The 20053-nt window shown below is 37.3% G+C and overlaps 2 long non-coding RNA genes across 5 annotated transcripts; both read left to right on the forward strand.

The window, feature by feature from the left end:
• Positions 1 to 2: 2 nt before the first annotated feature.
• On the forward strand, positions 3 to 14607 carry LOC106015210 (uncharacterized). Of its 4 annotated transcripts, none has more exons than XR_011812543.1 (5): positions 3 to 135; positions 1301 to 1426; positions 9860 to 9998; positions 11491 to 11554; positions 12256 to 14607. It is a non-coding gene; the product is annotated as an uncharacterized lncRNA (long non-coding RNA). The 4 variants fall into 4 exon arrangements; XR_011812542.1 differs by lacking the exon at positions 3 to 135 and adding an exon at positions 178 to 356; XR_011812541.1 differs by lacking the exon at positions 3 to 135 and having other exon boundaries at positions 178 to 1426.
• Positions 2491 to 6052, forward strand: LOC140003607 (uncharacterized). Its single transcript, XR_011812544.1, has 3 exons — positions 2491 to 4296; positions 4461 to 4670; positions 5976 to 6052. It is a non-coding gene; the product is annotated as an uncharacterized lncRNA (long non-coding RNA).
• Positions 14608 to 20053: the final 5446 nt, after the last annotated feature.

Consider the following 20053-nt stretch of genomic DNA (forward strand, 5'->3'; position numbering starts at 1 on the left):
CGAGCGGCCCCTGGGTGCCTGCCCCGCCGCTGGCAGGGTGTCGCAGCCCCCACACGATGGGCTTGTAGTTTTTTCCCCCCCATTTTGTTTCAACTGCTGTTATTTTTTATCTATCTATCTATTTATTTATTTATGGTTGGTTGGTTTTGTTCAGTAATCGCAATTCTGTGCCCGTTCTTTGGTTGTTTTCCTTTTCCCCTTGTCCATTTTTTCATGTGTCCCGCTGATTCGAGGCTTCCCTCAGGAATTCTTGTCAGCTCTATGCTCCTTCACACTTCTCCCATGCTGTGAAAACAGAAAGCCCACGACGTTTAATCATCACATTTGTGCTCACGACTGTCTCACACTCTCCTTGTGTATGAAGTACTCTGCTGAGCATGTCGGCTTTAATTTTCAAGTCCTATATAATAAATGTAGCTCAGTATTAAATACATAAAAATTGTTTATGAGATGGAAGCCTATCTTGTTTCCTCAACATTTTATTCTTTCTTCCATCTGTCTTCTTTAGGATCACATGTTATCTTTCATGTTTTTATGGCTTTCAAATCATCCCATTTAGGCTGTATGCTGTTATGAGAAAAGGGGGGCATTAAACATCCAGTCTGAGGCTTTAAACATGTGATTCGATCTTTATACATTACTGGAATTATACATCTGCTAAAAAGCAATGTTATATATGAGACCATCTGTAATTATTACAGAAAATACACTATCACAGAACCACACAATGTTACGGATTGGAAGGGACCTTGAAAGATCATCTGGTCCAATCCCCCTGCTGGAGCAGGAACACCTAGATCAGGTCACACAGGAACACGTCCAGGCGGGTTTTGAACGTCTGCAGAGAAGACGACTCCACAACCCCTCTGGGCAGCCTGTTCCAGTGTTCTGTCACCCTCACCATGAAGAAGCTTCTTATGTTTAAGTGGAACCTCCTATGTTCCAGCCTGCAGCCATTGTCCCTTGTATCATTAGATGTCACCAAGAAGCACCCGGCTGCGTCCTCCTGATGCTTGCCCTTTACCCATTTATAAACATTAATGAGGTCACCCCTCAATCTCCTCTTCTCCAAGCTATGGAGGCCCAGCTCTCTCAGCCTCTCCTCACAAGGGAGATGCTCCTCTCCCTTAATCATCCTCGTGGCTCTGTGCTAGACTGTCTCAAACAGTTCCCTGTCCTTCTTGAACTGAGGGACCCAGAACTGGATGCAATATTCTAGATGTGGTTTCACCAGGGCAGAGTAGAGGGGAAGGAGAACCTCTGTTGACCTACTAACCACATCCTTTCTGATACACCCCAGGATGCCATCGGCCTTCTTGGTCACAGGAGCACAGTGCTGCCTCGTGGTCATCCCGATGTCCACCCAGGACCCCCAGGTCCCTTTCCCCTAAGCTGCTATCCAACAGGTCTCCTAGATCTCCCTTGGGTAAGTATAACTTTATGAAATCAAAACAAAAGTAGAAGATCTTGAAATATATATTTTATGTAGGGTGTGGGTGGATGGATAGTATTGACCCAGAATGACCTTATTCTAATAAGTAATAATAAATGAAAAACTGGTTTGCAAGTGAACAAACTAATAGCATTCCAAAGGGCAATTATTATGGTGTTTACTAGTATTTAAAACTAAGTTAGCAAAGCAGTCTCTGGAGCGAAAAATACCTCTGGAATATTTTTGTTTGAGTGGTTGTGTTTTTAAAGAAAACGTGGGTAATGATGTTGTCAAAGTATTCTAGAATTTTCTACACAAATCTAGATCTTACCAGCTCAGAACTTCTATTTGAGGCACCCAAGGTGGATTTTTATTTATTTTTTTATTTTTATATATAACTTCAGATCTTGATTTATAGCTTTCCTACCACTGTGTTCTTCTGTGTATTTCCTTAACTGGCTTTTATGTATTTTAGATTAAATCTGAGATATGTTTCTTACGTACATTACTGACTTTTAAATTCATTTTGTTTCCATTAGCACAAGTAGCTTTGAGACTAATAGTTTGTGACTTGTAACCTATAAAGAGTCTATATGAAGTTTATGAAGTTATTTTATGTCTTATACCAACTTTGAACTTGGCCTCTAATCTGTTCTTCAGTTTAACTTTTACTTTGCTAACTTTGGTAAGAAAATCTGCAAACACCAGAAGGTCTTAAGTCTCATTTACACTGTCAGCCAGCACTGCTGTTGCAGGGAGCAGTTTTCTTCTATCCGTTTTTACCAGTGTAGGTGTTTGCGTGGCTGCATATCGCAACAGATTGGAGAATTGATGTGGGTTAAAGCCAACTTTTTTTTTTTTTTTTAAAACAGTCTAGTTTTAACCAGGTCACCAATGTGCTTTACCACACATGTTTGTGCTGGTGGAAGCAAGAGAGACGGTAAGATTTCTTCATTTATTGACAGTGCTACTTTGAAAGATACAAGTACTTTCCCCCCCCCCCCCCCAAAAAAAAAAAATCTCCCTTTAAATCTTGTCTGTGATTGATTCCATGTATTAAAGCTGTGTAGTAAAAGTACAATATTCTGTATGTCACAGTCTTCTTTTGCTTTTATTCTTTCTCTTTCAGACAAGGAAATTCTAATACTGTAGCATATTTCTCATGAGAGAGCATGACAGAAGTCTAAACTTCAGCCTTTTTTTCTCATTCTTTGCCACAGGCAGTAAAATGCATGTAGCCTGCCACATAACTAGAAAGCTTATTTGTAAGTGTAATTTCTGTTTCTACCCTGCCATGGTGTTCTCTAGTTCCTCGGAGTCAAGGAATCTCCCAGATATTGACTGTTCAGTGTCTGAATTCCAAGTGGTTGGTAGGTGCTGCTCAGCACATATGCTAAGCTCCATGCTGTAGAAGGTTTCAGTGTCAAATCTTCACAGTTATCTTAATACCAAAATCTTCATTTCTAGTTCAGAAATAACTGTTCTCATGAACTCAATACAGAGTTCTTAATACATACAGTCTGTCAATACACGAGTTGATCTGATAGTTTGGAACTGGGCTCAGATTTCTGAGATACCTGGTCAGCATTTGGTCTCCATAGTGTAAGCAGTGCTGCATTTTAGGTGGTGTAAGTACCTCAGCTGTGGTGGTGCTGCTTCCTAAGAAAAATCTCTTTCTCTTTTCCCTTCTGGTTTCGTCTCCATGGATATCCCTCCAATGAAACCGACAACTTTGTGTTCTTTATAGTAATGGGAAATCTGTCCTACCTTTCCATAGCACATGTCTGCTGGAGATGGCAGCCTCCTATGGGGACAGTTAGTACTTGTGTCTGTAACCATTATAATGTATAAAGAGTAATTTTTTGTAGTAGTGGCAGCATCTGGAACCAGAAACTAGTATCATATTGTTTGTTTTAAATCTGTTTCTCTATTACTTTTTTTTCCCCTCAGTTAAAACTACATATTTTGTCTAAAAGCATGCATTATATTTATTAACTCTTGCTGGTGCAGCTGCACGTAGGTGTGAATTGGCTTGCTGTTTGTATACGGTGACATCAAATGCCACCAGATGTCCTCTTTTTCTGTCTCACACCTGAGTTACCTCCTGGTAATTTACCTCCTGGGGATTTTAACTGAAAATATCAATTTTAAACAAGAGAGTGGGGGAGTTCAAAATCTTTTTTCTTAGGTTTGAAGAGCTTAAGGTACAAGGCCACTTAGAAGTGTTTAGGGAACTCTCATGGCTTGTTCCATTTTGTTAGTAAACCTTTCCCTTTACCCCCCACAAGCTTATTTGTGACATTATGACTCAGTATCCAAGGGGCTACCTTCTGACAAGAACAGAGAAACAGCTGGGTACTTCCAGGTGCCTCTTCCAGACCTGTTGCTGAAACCAGCTCCGTTATCACCATAAGAATTACTCTTCTTTTGCTGAGATCGTTACCCATTGCAATAAACAAGTTGATTATTACCTAACAATGATTATAGTAAACAAATAAATAAAAATAAAAATGTGGTTAGTACCAAAACCAGTTTAGTATTGAAAATCTGGCTCTCCCCCTGGCTTTGGTTCTGTCTGCCTCCTGGTTCTAGGCAGGAAGGGATTTCTGTGACAGGCTGGTATTGTATGGAAAACTCAATTTTCCAGGTGAACACTAACACTTGTGGGATGCACTGAAACACTGAGAGACAAACTGCTGTTTTCTTGCAGGTGCTGTATTGCTATTTTACCCCAGGCCAATTCATTAGTTAATTCCAGCAATATTTAAGCTGTGAGGAACTGACCTCCACATAAACCCACGCATCACATGTTGCCAGCTGAAACCCTGGGGGAGCTGGGAGCCCCTGTTATTCCAAAATGATCGGTAGGACTGTCACTTTCCTTGCCAAATGCTTTAAACCAGTGTCCCACCTGAGAGCTTTTAGGGAAGTTGCACTTTATTTGCTGTATTTGGGTAACAATGACAAGGAAAATGTCAACAAGCACATTTCACTTTTTATATTTTTTCCTCTTCTGTGGTGATATCAGACAGCGGCAAGTGAAGGTGTTCCCTCGTGCCTCTAGTAGATGGAACAAACAGGAGCCATACATTATCCTGTGTTCACTGCTACCAATCTTAAAACTCTTGAATTATTAACAACCCCGGCTCTAGAAAGATAATGGAACTCTAACTGTATTTGTAGTGACAATAACCTAGAGCAATACCAGATGCTGACTTGTACTCACAGAAGTAGTAAGGTAAGTGATGAAACACCTCCTGAAGGTGACAGCAGTAACAAATAAAAGTGGTATTGCTTCCAGGGACATTGGCTGTAATAGGATGTCTCCCTACATCCTCATTTTTAATCTTTCATCAGTAATTCTAAGTGAAACAGTACGTTGTGTAATTAACCATAACACTTATTAAGGACATGCTTTTCCTATGACGTGTGTAGATGGCAAGTGTATTAGTCTGAGGGGGTAACAAGTTGAAGTTTTGAATGCCTACTGTGTATTCTGCAATGGTTCTTTAATATTTCTCTGAATTTGAGTTGATCAAGAGTTGACTAGCATAGATGCATTTCCTTACATAACAGTTTGTGAGAGTAAGATTTTGTAGTTTGCTATAGTGCAGTAAAGTTCTTCTAACACACTTTGTACCAATTTGAATTCAAGCGTGTTTAACTAACTTATTATTACTACTATACTAATATTTTGGATCTGTTCATAAGTAAGGCCGTTGTAGTTTCAATACAGGAGATTATTTATTAGCCTAATAACCGTAGCCAGTCCAAGTTGCACGTTCTCATTATCATCTATTGCTAAAGCAGCATTGAAATTCTGTGCACTAGAAAAAGTTGAAAGGATCATTAAGCTGAATAAACAGCAAGTGACACTGAAAAATACATTACAGTGATATTTTAAGCTAATGCTTGTGTGGGCTGCGTGAAAGCACAACGAGCTCATCTCCCACAATCCTTTTTGCAATTCTGTCACTAAACAAGGAGTTTACTGCTGCTTTCCTTTACCTGGCCAGGCAAGTTGAGCAATGAGGGAAGAAAGCAAAATGCCAGATGTGCAAAATGGGATAAAAATGGGTGAAGGTGTAGACCTAGACAATAACTGCCACACAGTTAATGATTTTCAAAATGTCATTTTAAAGCAACTTATTTCGTTTTTTACAAATAGCTTTGCCTTAATCAGGAAGATTCTTTTGTCCTTCATAATCTTGATTACAGCACTTTTTCCTTTCTGGGTTCTAATCCAAATGAGGCTCTAGATTTTAATTTATGGTTTCTGAGAACACTCACTTGTATTATAGATTATATAGCATGGCTTGGGTTGGACAGGACCTAAAGCCCATGCAGTTGCCCCTAAGGTGAAATTTAGTTTACTTTTAGTTCTTAAACCTTCATTTTGTATTACTATAGTACTGTGCTCCAAGGGCTGACAACTGCATGATGAAATGTAGTAAAAAAGCAGTGAATTGTGGATGAGCGATTCATTTCAAATGCTAAATAAAAGGTTATTCTTTTTTTTTTTTTTTTTTTTTTTTTTTCTTAGCTTTTGAGCTTGATCATTTGAATTTGAGAACCGTTTGCATTTGGACATGCTGACCTACTTGCCCTGGTGCTTAGGATTAGCAGGAGAACTATATTTCTACTTGTCATCAAAAGATCAAAAATTGAAAACTATGTGTGAAGGGTCAGGATGCATATCACTCAGCTCTATTTGGATCTACATAAAACCACTTTCTAACATTTTTAATAATCCTGTGTATAAGTAAGTATTACAGAAAAACTTACATTTTTTTTAAAAAAGAATAGAGTGGATTACTTCGGCTTAGTTTAATGTCCTAAAAATATTGGGTTATACTTTGTTTGTACTCTGTTTTTCTTCTGATTATGATGACTATTGTTAGCTAACAAATAATAATTTAGAAGCAAAAGACTATTAGGCACTTTTTCCTACTGAAGAGGTACTTTGCTTCACTTCACAAGTTACTGGGAAAAAATATTTAATTCTCTACTTCTAATGGATCTCTGTTTTAACTGACTATCTGAGTATCTGAAAACTATTCAGCAAGTTGGTATTTTCTTCTCATTCCCTTCTTTTATTCACTAATAAAAAATGTACAAAAAGTATGATACCCTTCTACCAAACTCACTTGTTTTCGGCAATGAGAAAGGTTAGCTTAGTTGTAGTATATTTAGATTCCTCCAAAATTTTCTTCTTGTTGGAGATTTTTAGCTGTTGCCTAAGAGTGTAGGTAGATGTAAAACAAGAGAAATCAGAAGAGTAACTTACTAGTAGCATATGAATCTTGTGTCCAGGAAATACCTTGTAAATATTGAGGTTGTATTTCACTTTAACCTGAAATAACAACAATATTGAAGTGTTGTATGATGCACAGACCAAAAAGTTCTGTTCTTTCTGACTTAGTAGTGTTCCTGAAAATTTCTGTACCTTTTAGATTTACTTCTTGAACGATTGTTTTTCATTTTCTGTTTTGTCAAAGCCAAAGGAAAGTCTTTTACCAGAAGCCTAAACGAAAAAAAAAAAAAAAAAGAAAGAAAAAAGAAAGAAAAAAAAAAACAGGAAAGCTTTTGATTAAATAAATAAAAATCATTTGCATTGATAAACATTGAATACAGATCAGAATAGCTGTTTCCCAGCTACTAAAAATTACTGATTTCTGGGTATATTAACTTCTGGACACTTGTTCTGTTCACTGAATTCTTGAATGACCTCAGCAATTATTTGTTTTCAGGAGAAGAAAATTTTTTAACTCCGTTATCCATCTTATTTTGGAAAAAATAGTTCTTGTACGTGACTGTTCATGGCAAAGCATACACTGAAAGCACTTGTGTTAGTCACTGCTTCTAAGTTAGCACAGAAGGTTCTGAAGTTGGATCAGGAAGATGTCAGCTGCATGTCTGGGTATTTTTAGTGCCTTTCTTAGGTTCTAATTAGCAGTGTCTTAAAACACAGTTAAAATTCAGATGATTCCTGGACTAGTTGTTTATCTTATGTCTTCATAGTAAATGAGAATAACAAATGTTTCTAAGTAGAAAAAATCAAGCATTTCACTTCTATATTAGACTTTTGTAAAGCTAAAAAGGTTTGTGGAGGCAGCTCTAGAAAGGGTCTCTCTGTGCAGTAATAATGTCAGGATTTAGACGTGTATTTGTTGAGGAAACCGAGGCTTAGGCAGGGTTGTACAGCTCTGCTAACTCTTTACCAAAGAAATCGATTGTATGGGGCTTCATTAACGCTGTGTGAACTAATTATTCTCTGCATACATGGGTCAGAAATCTTTGATATGTTATTTTGCGATCTTCCTACAGTAAGTTGCTGTTAACCTTTTTTCAGTGTAAGTGATGATATAGGTCATGAAAGCCCAAATTTGATGTGTTACTCTGATAGTCCTGAATATTGGAGAGTATTTTTTTAAAGATTTGGGCAGCACTATATTCATTTGTATATATTTATATATTTTAGTTTTTTTACGTGGTAAGTACTCTAAGATTTCCATTTCAATATGCTGCTAAGAGGTCAAAAGTGACTACCTACAGGCAGACTTATTTATGTATGACAAAGGAGAAAAATATTCCTGTATCAGGTGAAAGATGGCTTTAATCTCTTTAGAGGTATCCTGCATTTAAATGTAGAATCCTGTACATATAGATATATATACTGGATCATTATTGCTTGGGGACAAGATTAAAGTCCATCTGTGTTTGGACCAAGCTTGGCTATGTGAAATCTGTCCATCTTAGGTTTTAGTGCGCGCTTGTGTGTGTGTATGTGTGTGTGTATATATATCTCTCCACAGAAATGACATCCCTATAAAATGTGTACATTTTTACTGTTAAAGGCAATCTGAATAGTTAGCTGTCTGATAACAAAGCATCTTGTGAGTTTTTCAAGGTAAAATGTTCCCTGGCAGAAGTGCAGAAGCAGTTAGCACAGCTCCTTCGTGCATTCTGCTGCTGGTCTCTGGCCATGTAGGAGGATCACTTCTCAGATCTATCTTTCTGCTGTCTTCCAAGAGAATTGAAATGCCAGCACTCAAAATTCATGTTTTCAGAACAAAATGCACAGTCTCCCAAAATACTGTATTGACTGAGTAGTTCACCCACTTTAAGCCAAATTTGTGAAGAATTCAAGCCAATTAAGCTAGCTTAGATCTCGCTTCTTTAGGACTGCTCCATTCCAGAGCTAGAATGAATGTCAAGTGTTTCTATTGACATCCTGGGAACTATATTTAAAATTAAAAAAGAAAAGAAAAGAAACTTCCTTCATTAATAGCATAGCACAATATTTATGAATATCTTAGGGTTGGACTTTAAAGCCCTCTATGACTTGCAGACATCTAGTTCTCAGGTTTAAAAACCAGATATGTAGTTTAAGTAATCAAATAACGAAAGTCAGTGGCAATGTGGGATACTCCACAGCTTGGCACCGAGCACTTTTTTTTTACATGGTGACATGTGCAAAGATCTCAGACAAAAATGAATCATGAAGCAAACGTTGTTTTTCATTTACAAAGAGCACTGGGGGAAAAAACAGAGCTACAAAATACCAAAAGATGTTTTCCACAGAACAAACAGAGGAAAATATATTGGAGTCATCTTCAGCAGAAGACTCTTACTGTGTTATGAAACTTTCTGCCGGCCTACAGCACAGCTTCTTCTGAGGTCTGATCCGAGCGGATGCATGCCATCAGTTCCGTGAGTTTGTTTTGCCTGTAGTAACGCCTGCTGTGGAGCAGAGTGTAAGAGTTGGTGTTTATCTGGCCTCTGGCTATGCAAAAAAATCTTTTTTTTTCCTGCTAGCTACAGTAATACTGTGAGCAAAGGCTCTTTCTCAATGTAGTCATATCCTTAATACAGCTCAAGGACGAAGAATATTAAAATAAAGTGTAAGAAAGAATAATTGTGCTATCCTGAAGGGAAGGTGAGCTAGCGAAAATGCCAGAGAAGATCCTGACTTTCTGCAGCATAGCCATAATTTAAAATGCAGTCACAGATTCACTTTCTATTCAGGCATCAAAAATTCAGGTCTTGTGTATTCTGCAGGTAGCAAAAACTGCTTTGAGATTCAGACAGACATAAACACCGCTCCCATCTAAAATTTACCCACAGAGGAATGTCCATCTTTAATTCAATCAAATGTCCAAAATTGTTCATGTATATATCTTTCTTGGGGGTACTTTTCATACTGTAAGTGTGCCAGCAATTATTTCATCACTTTACTTTACATTTTTCCCCCTTTCTTTTTCATCCACTTCCTTCAGTGTACCCTCACCCACCCCCCTTCATTTCTCCAACTTACTGCATGCTTCTGTTTTCCCCTTCAGAATAAAACAGCCCTTATTATTATTATTATTATTATTATTATTATTATTATTATTATTATTATTATTATTTTCCATTTTCTCCAAGCTCTGATAAATCCAGCCTGACCTCCAGCTCCCACATCTTGCACTGTAGATTTTGGCAATGTTCACCTTGAGCTGCTCCAGTTGCCCGGAGGTCTTGTGCACAACAGGTGACCCAGAGATTCCATGGAGAATGTGGACAGGTAAGTCTGGCTTTCCCCAGGAAGAAGCATCACTGCTCTGTCTGTCAGCCCCATGCTTTCTTGGTCCTGTCCCCACTCAGCAGTTTGTTAATGCAGAAGGGAAGGCCTGTGTTATATTACGGAAACATAGCTTTCTTATTTGTGGGTGCTGTTTTTATTTCAGTAACAGGCTTTAGTCTTGATTTTGTAGGTCTTGTTCATGAAACAATGTCTATAATATTTAGTGTCACAAAACTTCAGAAAGTGATTTGCTCATGGACTGTGAAGTCTTCCATCAAATTCCAAATTGCTGTAATTTTCTGGCCATGGAATAATGAGTGTTTTTTATTATATTTGAACAGTAACAGAAAATTTCTAGTGATCAAACATACTGAGCATTAAAAAACTGTAAGAAATGAACATTCGATTGGCCTACATTTATACAAGTCCTAGCCTTTAAAAACAAAGTTCAAATTCAGAATCTGATGTTTTTCTCAATCTTATTTTTTTTAAATTATTATTATTTATTCAGAAACTAATTGTATAACTTCATTAAAATTTTCTTTCCCTGCCTCTGAATATATTCTCCATTGATATGTGTAACCCGTATTGAAGTGGCTTTATGGGTTCAGTGTGAGTTAATGATGGGATCTGTGGTGCTGTGCCTACACTGCAAGACACCTTCATGACTTAAATACATACATTTGTTTCACTGTATCTTGGCTGACAGGAAAACGGGCTGTTTCTTCTGCTTATGTATTGTATATTGAAGAAAAAGTCACAATATTTCAGTAAGTGCAAAATAGACCCTTGTTCTGTAAGGCTCTTTACTAGTGAGAAATCACTTCAGAAATGGTCGTATACTGAGTAACAAGGAGATTTCAATAGCCAGTGAGTGTATTACATGGTTTATTTAAAGATATTATTTCAGATGCCCATTGAATTTGTATTCAGACTGCTGCCAAATGTCTGGCTGATTCATTTCTCTTAAAACTTGGTCTGCTCAAAAATGAACTTGAAAAGAGTAATCAGTTTTGCAGTTGTTGATTTGTGCATTTACTCAATTTCTCTGTTTGAGAGAGCTGTGTAAGTGAAATAAGCTGTTCCTATAGCAACATGTACAGTCTAGAAGAGTTTCCATGGTGTACAGATTGTTGTATCCTTAAAATCAAACAGAACAAATTGAAAACAAGGACCTCTCTCTCTCTCTTCCCCCCCCCCAAAGCTTACCTCTTTGTTTGTTGTTTTTTTTTGAAAGTGATGTGAAGACAGACAGCTCATGTATAAGTGATAAGAGGATGCATCTCCTGTTAGGTGCCCTTGCTTGATTTTCTTGGCAAAAGTCCGGAATCGCAGAACCTGCCTCACCTCGCTGCAGAGTTTGCCAAGCAGCCGAGGTTATGGCAGTGTGTCTGACTCAGCAAGGCTGCGGGGTGCACCATGTACCTAAATACGTCCTCCTGCCAGCACCTTGTTATAGAGAATTAGAAAAAGACTGCTTTTCTTCCAATAGGTCAGACTTGTCCTTTCCATTTATTTGCTGGAGACTGAGCCTTGAAGTCCAAAGGAAGACCAAGGTGGTTGTTTTTTGATTTCTGTTTATACTCATGCTTTTTTTTTTTTTTTTTTTTTTTTTTTAATGAGAGAGAAAACTAGTCTTTGTTGAAAGATGAACTCTAGCATGCTTACTAGAGTAGTAAGTAGTAGACTTTTCTGGCAAACAGAAAAAAAAGTTTTGTGTCTGCCAGTGTTGTAAAACAAGCCATGGAAGGAAAATCTTGGTTCTTTCTCATGTGTGATATGGTAGAACAGCATCAATGGAGAATGAACCTGATGAAGTCAAAAGGCTTATTTGAAAAGAGCACCAAGTCAGAACTTCAAATACAAATAAGAAAATTAGAAATGCAGACATTTCAGATTAAAACAAATGAAATCTTTCTTCATTTATACTGTTTCCAAATTTTAATGTAGTACAGTTGAGAGTTACTAGAATCATTAGCTTCTGTTAAAAGTCTATATTAAGAACTTCAGAAGTACAGAACATGTAAGATGGGAAACATAATGTGTGGCTAACTCTTCAACAACTGGGAACAGACAAGGCTTTTAGAATTTTTTAATCTCCATTTTGATACATATGATGTATTTTTGCATATAAGCCTTATAGGCAAATATCAGGCCATATTTAAATGATGTGAGGTTCAACAGTTTGTAAGTGGAAAAAGTAGAACTTCAATATTAAACAGGGTTGTAACTTCATGGACTTGCACTGTATTGACAGTTCTTCTGGTACCGAAGGAGAAAGGTCTCGCACTTTGCTCATTCCTGTTCATTCCTTGCCATGATCCCGAGCCTCCCTTCGCCCTTTCTGGACAAAAGGCTCTGGCCATTGCCTGCAGGCAAGGTAGGCTGAGGCAGTTCAATCACCTGGAAAACGCTGTGATCTGAATTCAGCTGTCAAGGCTCCCATCAGCAGACAAGCACCAGATGGGCCTCAGGCAAGCAACGGTTGAACGTGTTTGGGAGTTAGAGAAGCAACAGAGATCAAAAAGAAAATCAAGGTCCTCCTCTTTCACAGCAGCAAGTAGTTTTTTGGCTTGCTCTAGAAGAGAATTTCAGCTCAGTCTGGCATTTCATTTATGTCTGTAACAATCTTGATTTTAACAAGATGCTGATGGGTGGTTTATAAATAAATGTATAGATAACTTATTTATAGCTTTGACAAGGAAATGTATAAATTAGTATAACTAGATAAAAATGTGCTTTTTTTTGTTGAGCTCTTGCGTAGTTGTATAATAGTCTTAAGTCTTTAACTTGCCATATAGAAACTCAGAATTTCTGATACATGTTCCTGACTGCTTTTGACATGGTCTTGACAGTTAAAATCTTTGCTTGTAATATATGGTTTTATAAGGGCCATAATTTAAGACTGCCTGCAGTAGCTGAATAACAGGTTAATGCTAAAATTGACTTTATTTTTACTCTCCTTACCATTTATGAGTGTTGAGGTAAAGTGCATTAGTACAACAGAAGTACAAAATCCTATTTGTTATAGTACCTCTTATTCTTGTCTCAAATTTTCTGTTACCCTGTGCATCTTGCTTACCTATGCAGAGAGATTGAATATTTCTATGTGAAATAGCTGCACTTTTTTTATGTGCAAAATGTCTTGTACTTGACTGCATGCGCGTGTATTTCAGTGTTGAGGAATTAAAGCATGTTGTAGAACTTCTGAAGAAAACTTGTAATTAAACAGTTTAATTTTAAAACACAGTGTGCTGGGCATAGTAACCAGCACTCATTATTTCTGTGTGTTTAAAAACACACAATATAAGACAATATAAGACAAAGCCAAGTATTTGGAATGCTTCTTTTAGTATTGAATCAACTGATTTGGAGAACTGAAGAAGTATTGGCTTTTGCCTGTATGACTGATCTGTGCTAGAGACATGGCTTTAAACATTTGCAGCCCTGTAGCTATGTCCTGTAGCAACACACAGCATGCTGCAGAACAGCCAAACTAGCAGTTTCTTCTAACAGCTTTTCATTAAAGGAGATTTGAAAGAAATCAGTGTATCTTTATGCGCAAGTGGTGGATGTAACCGGGTCAAGAAGCAGAGGAAGAGGCAATCAATAAGACCATAAAAAGTTATGCTTTTTTGCTACACTTTCCAAAGAAAATGAAGTAGGAGTAATGCTATGAGTTAGTTGTCTGGGGTACAAATAGAAGTACTAAATAGCAAAATAAATAAATAAATCTTGGTCTAGATATTTAAGATCAATTTATCAGAAAAGTAGTGGTGGAGGGCTGGCTGGACTGCTTGTCTATCTTTGCCTGACCAGCATATTCCGTAGGTTAGTACCCAAACCTCAGTGCTCATTCAATGAACAGTAAACATGAGCTTCATTTGCTCTTAGTAGATCCCTTCCTGTACTTTTTTTTTTTATCCCTTCCTTTTGCTTACTTACTGGGCTATTCAGGGACACCGTTAACATTGTGCCAGTGAGAAGCATCTGATTCAGTAGATATGACCCAAATATCCCTGTGTTTTCAGAGACAGCCCTAATACTTGGCTGTGTGCTACTACATTTTTTTTTTTCTTCAGGACATAAATTGATTACTGCTGAAATCAGAAAGGAGTGTTCTCTTCTGAATCTCTGCCCACTGCTGTGCGGAAATGAGCTGGACAGATATAATATGGCAGACGAATTCCCTATTCTAATTTTGCTGTTAATGTAAAGTTTGTTCTGAATGTAATTACAAATTGACAAGTACGCATTCATTCTAATTGCATTTCATGAGACTACTTAATCTTCATGAAGACACTAAGTCTGCACAATATCTTTGTGTCATAAGCAGTGACTCATCAGAAGGAGTAAAATACAGAACTCTGTGTCTTTCTAGTGCTCTGTGAAAAAGTAAATGGGTCTAATGGTGTTGAATCTTTGATTTTACACTTGGTCACATTTGGAGGCTACTTTAAAAACATGCTGCTTCATTCTGGCATTAGATTTGAAAATAATTAATGATAACATATCAAAATATATGGAGAGCTTTTGTTGTTTGATAGCTGAACATCACTTTTATTTCCAGCAGTCCTACAGTATTGCTTGCTTTTCCTACAACTAAAGATATTTTAGAGAGAAGAGGATGTGTGTGTAAGGGGGGAAGAATAAAGGATTTAGTGCAGCTAACATAGCAGGGTTTATAACAAAGCAGTTTTTACTGTTTCATTGTTACTTCTGAAGGGGTTTCTTTCCACTAAGATGCCACAACAGAAATTTCATTCTGATTGAAAATGATCTTCTGATATTCATGGATCAATCATGTATTAGCTCTGATAAGATAAAAGGATTTTGAAACCATATTGTAGATTCTAAGAAAGAAAATGCAGCTGTGTGAAGTGGTGAAGTGGATAACTTGCTAAAGCTCTGTTGAAGGTAGTAATACCACGGGTGGTGAAAAGAGGCGATGTGCAGTGCTAAGCCAGCATTCCCATGGCTGCTTCCCGGGAAGTTCTTTGCATCCTGCGGGTATCCTGCCTGGGGGCAACTAGTCCAGTCACCTCAGGGAGCAGGGTAATGAAGAGGAGCAAGAAAGCTGACAAAACTTAAAAAAAAAAAAAAAAATGTAAAAAATGCTTCCAAACATGCTTGTAACTGGTTCCATTGAGTCTGCTTGTTATGTGAACTTGCTACCAGCCTTTTTATTCTTCTGGACCTGACTTTTAAGGATGTGCTTATCAGCTGCTAGCACCTGGAGCAGGAACAGTGAAAGGTGCACACTCGCATGCTGAACCAGAGGACATATACTCCTTTTCACCAAAAGTGTATGGGCCCTTTAGACGAAAAATAATTTGACCCACTCTGTGATGAATTAATGCAGCATTTTTCATAAGCCCTTAGTCCACAAACTGATGTTTTCTAACCAAGAATAAGGAAAACAAGCATGCTTTACAAGAGGGATTCTTTTTAAAAAAGGCAATTCCTAAAATGTTAGAATGATTGAGGAGCTCTATTGCCTGGCCAGATGGTAATTAGAGGCTTTAAGGAAAATATTTCATTGAGCTAACTCTCACTGGCCCAACCTTCCCACACAAAGCCTAAGAAATATTCCCCCAGTAGCTGTGTTTCCCCCTCTGGACTGGCAGAAGGCAGGGCTGTTGCTCACCTGAGTTTAGAAAAGCTTGCTGTCTTGGGCTTAGCCTGATGCAAAGCCCAATTTCACAGCTTCTGCCAACTTGAGTGCAGGCAGAGGTCACCACTTAGCCATAATGGTAAGGTATTTGGGCAAAAGATTAAACTGGAGTCAGAAAGGTAGGCTTTCCTACTCCACAATGCCCATGAGTAGCGCAGGAATGACAAAGTGGTGTGTTAAGTCACAGCTCTTCTCCAAATCTGTAACAGTGAAAAAATCTGAAATGTTCCCATAGGGTGCTTCTGGAAAGTGCTGGATAAATACAGTGAATCACAAGGCTGCATGACATTTTCCAGAAATCCTTATCACAGCAGTTAAAATCAGAGCAGTTAAATTTAAAAAATCCTTTTAAATATTAAAATTCTATAATGGAAGTGCTAACACTAATTCATAAGGCATAACTTTTTTTTTCTTTTTTTTTTTTTTTTTTCTTTTTTTCTGTTACTCCACTTAAAAAAACAAACGAACAAAAAACCTTGGGTTTGTAAATTGTAACCCTACTTCTTGATGATTTATTTCTGAAATTAGGAAGATTCTCACTTGGAATCTGAGTCACTAGCCTGACCTCACCAAGGTAATGATTTGTCTGAAATATATGGAAGATTCTGTTCATAGTATATATTCAGCACTCATCTGTTCTGTGATTTGAATAATCTTCTATCCATCAATCATCTGCAGTACTTGCACAGTTTAGTTCCAGTTTACAGGCTCAAGAAGTAACTCTAGAATATTTTTTTCCCAAACTACTCCATTAAGGAATATGATGGAAAGCTAAATGGCAGCCTTTTGCAATGGACTGGAGACAATATTCTCACCTTCATCTGACAAGGCGCATCATGGACAGTTCCAAAAGCTGACTCTGAAGACCAAGCCAATACTACATGTGGGGCTGAGATGTTTGCATGAGTTTTGCAGAATTGTTCACAACTGTTAAACCTTAGAAGACAAATCCCTGTTGGTTTTGATTTGAAGGAATCATCCGTGTTCCTGAAAGAAGTATTACAATTTATTTTTGCCAAGTTCTGATGTAGATGTGCTTTCTGCAAAGTTTGTAGGCATACAGAGAAATCATGTATTTGGATTCTAACTATTTAAGACACTAGAATCAAGCAAACAATTAACTTTTCACCCGCTGGATATAATCAAATTAAATGATGTCAAAATTTCAAGCAAAACAAACTAGTGTGGCATAAGCAGCTATGACTCTGTATGCCATGTTTTGAAATGTGCTTGGAGACGGGGCTGTGAGAAAATGCAGGAGGAGTATTTTGCTTGCAAAGCGCTACATTTTTTTTTTCCTTTGTGTATTTCCTTTCCCAATTAGAATGTCAGCACACAGTTCTGATCTTTGAACACAGAAAGCAGCACTTAACACTGGGGATTTAAGATCTTAATTCAGCTCCCTGTTGTGTATACTCGGGAATGCAGTCTGCAGTGATCATGTTTGCCTTCCCTTGCGCTCGTGCTTTTCCCCTTTCCTCCTCCTCCTGCTTTCTCCAGGATGCCTCCACCTCGCTGGCAGCACAGACAGCTTGGGCAGGATGAGTCAGAGCTATTCAGTAAACAAACACAGACTATTCAATTCCCCCTTCCTATGCTTAAAAATAAATAAATAAATAAATAAAAATGGTAGCACCTGTGTCTAAGCGGACACCTTTTGGAATTTGTGAAAATGGTTTTCAAAAGGATCTTTAGTCTGTTATATTAGACCAGTTACTGGAAAACACTGAGAGCTTAAAAAAATGACTGCCCGGAGAGCCTGATTAAAAACATTAGTAAAATGGTGAGTCATACAGGCAATTAATTAAAAAAAAAAATAAGAAAGATGAGAATACTAAGACACAATTGTCTTTGGATAGAAAAAACAAGTCAGGCTAAAATTAGTTTAAAATGTAGTGACTGAAGTGAACAGTGACAGGGAGAAAAGCACCTTTTTAATATCATAGGTGTTTTGATTTAAAATGAGATGAAAATATTTGTTTAGCTTAATCTAAACACGTAGATGACATGTTTATCTTGAAAAATGCCTGAGTCTTTTTGGCATGCCTTTACAGTGGCATATGGAGTGATAAATGTGCCACAGTTTCTCAATTCTGCCCTTTACCTTCTAATTAAAGGAGAAGAAACCCACTTATCTGACTGTTTTCCAGAAGGAGGGATGATGAAGTTTGTGATGGTTTGTGAGTTGGAGCCTTCTCCCACTTCCCCTGCACAAGACCTCAGAGAACAGAATCTATTTCATAACTATCTGGTAGGGGTAGGAATCTTTACATGAGAAAATCTTGACAGAAAAACATCACAGTTTACTTCTTATCCTAAGGCAGGGCAAACAATGACAGATCTCGTACATTCCCTAGTAATGGTGACATTTTGGAGGAGCAAAAACCAGAATTTTTCTCACATGGGGCTCATTTGACACCTGGGTGGTCATTCTAATTGAAATAAAGTTAACTGTCCAGTTTTGTTAAAGATTTCTGTATGTAAGTAAAATATTTTAAAGCAAAATACTCCCCAAAGAGTTTCTTTATATATCCATATATATCTTGAATATATATGGATATATATATATCCATATATATCTTCAGTTTATCATAGTCACAGCATCTCAGAGTGGAAGTGATCTCTTGGTGTTTCCATTGTAATGCTTTTGCTATCTAATAACTGTAATTGTGATTACAGTTTAAATGTCTGCAGCCTCCATTCTAAGTGGTGTTTTTTTTATATGAACTTTAAGTAAATACAAAAACCTTAGGTACAGCAGAGTGTACAGATCCCTAAACTAGCATTAAATAAAATATAGTACCAGAACTAAAAGCAGTGTGGCGGATCTCAACCTTCTCCCTAGAGAAAGGGACTGACACAAAGAATTTCAAACCAAACTTAATTTGATGAAAGGTAGATAGATTTTAATTTCATTATTATTAAACCCCTCCCCAAGCCCTCCAGTTAAAAAAAAACACATGAGAACACCCTTTTCAAAACTGCTCTGTTTCAGAAGAATCTCTGGCTTCTCAGTATGACCCACACAAGTTTTCTGTATTCCCCTTTTTTGCCCTTCCCTTTATCATTTCCAGTCCAGTTTGTGGTGAGACAGTGGAAAGCTGCAGTTCCACAAAGACCTCATGATGTGCTGTGCTATAACATCTTCACAGTTTCTTCCCTGTTCTTTCTGTAATACTTCCATACATTTGTATTTCCTTTTCATGTTGACCTTGCATTCTTAGAGAACTATCAGAATATCTTCCATGTGTTACCTTAGAGGTAACACCTATTTTTAAAGATGCAATTAGATCAGGAAAGTCATTTTTTCCTGGGCATGTATTGCTTTGCACTTGTTGACATTGTCTTCCATTTCATTCTCCAGCCACACAAGGAGATTCTTGAGGTCTGCTTGAGACCTTATAAACACTGAAAAACTTGCAGTGATTTCAATCCTATCCAAGAATATTTCTGCAAGCACTGAACAGTACTAGTTCCACAAAGCATGCTTGGTGACCTCATTATTAGTATTCTTTCTTTACGAAAAATGTCTGTCAACCCTTTACTTTTTTATTTATTTATTATGCTATTTTGTTAGAAGACTTCTTTGTGTTGATTTTTTTCTTAATGCACCTAGGTGAGGCATGAGAGGTTTGAAAAATCCTGTTGATTTCTGTATGTAAGTAAAAACATTTTAAAGTAAAATATTCCTCAAAGAAACTCTCTACATATCACTTTGTAATATAAGGGCTTTGTTAATTTTCTTTAAGAAAGGCGATAATCAATTTCTTTAAAGAACTCTAGAAAATTTTACTTAGCTTTTCTCCAATGACTGCATCTTCCCTGAGTAAATAAAAGGAGTGTGAGAATATTTAAATTTACCTTTTGTTAATACTAATTGTTAATACTTGTGTAAGTAGCCCAGCTATTTCTTTGCATCCTGAACAACTGTATTACTCAGGAGCTTTCTGCTTTAACTTAGTAATGTGTTCCAGAGAGCTTTGTGCTCTCCTGAGGTGTGTGTCCTTATCTTTCGCTTGCTTTGGGTCTTGTGTACCTACTGGTGTGGCTTAGATTGTACGAATAAAATAGGAAATGCACAGGATGAGCAAAATGGTTGAAATGAAAGACTTGTAACTGTAGTTTTTGAAGAAAAATGAATTAAAATTTTAAGCTCCCCAAACAGTTCTTAAATTAATACAGAAAGTGAAGTGCTGATGAAAGGAACAGAAAGTCTGTTTTAGGTCTAACACAGAATAGAAGCAGTAAATTCTCTGGATGCATCAATACATATGTACATATGTAATCTTACATACGTGGCAGTGATTTTTCCTAGTTGCATCTGTTCTCTTGTAGCTGCTTGCTATTACTCAGATTGAGTTTTAACTGTTGGAAGACATTG

This window comes from Anas platyrhynchos, chromosome 13 (genome assembly GCF_047663525.1).
Source record: "Anas platyrhynchos isolate ZD024472 breed Pekin duck chromosome 13, IASCAAS_PekinDuck_T2T, whole genome shotgun sequence".
Lineage (NCBI taxonomy): Eukaryota > Metazoa > Chordata > Aves > Anseriformes > Anatidae > Anas > Anas platyrhynchos.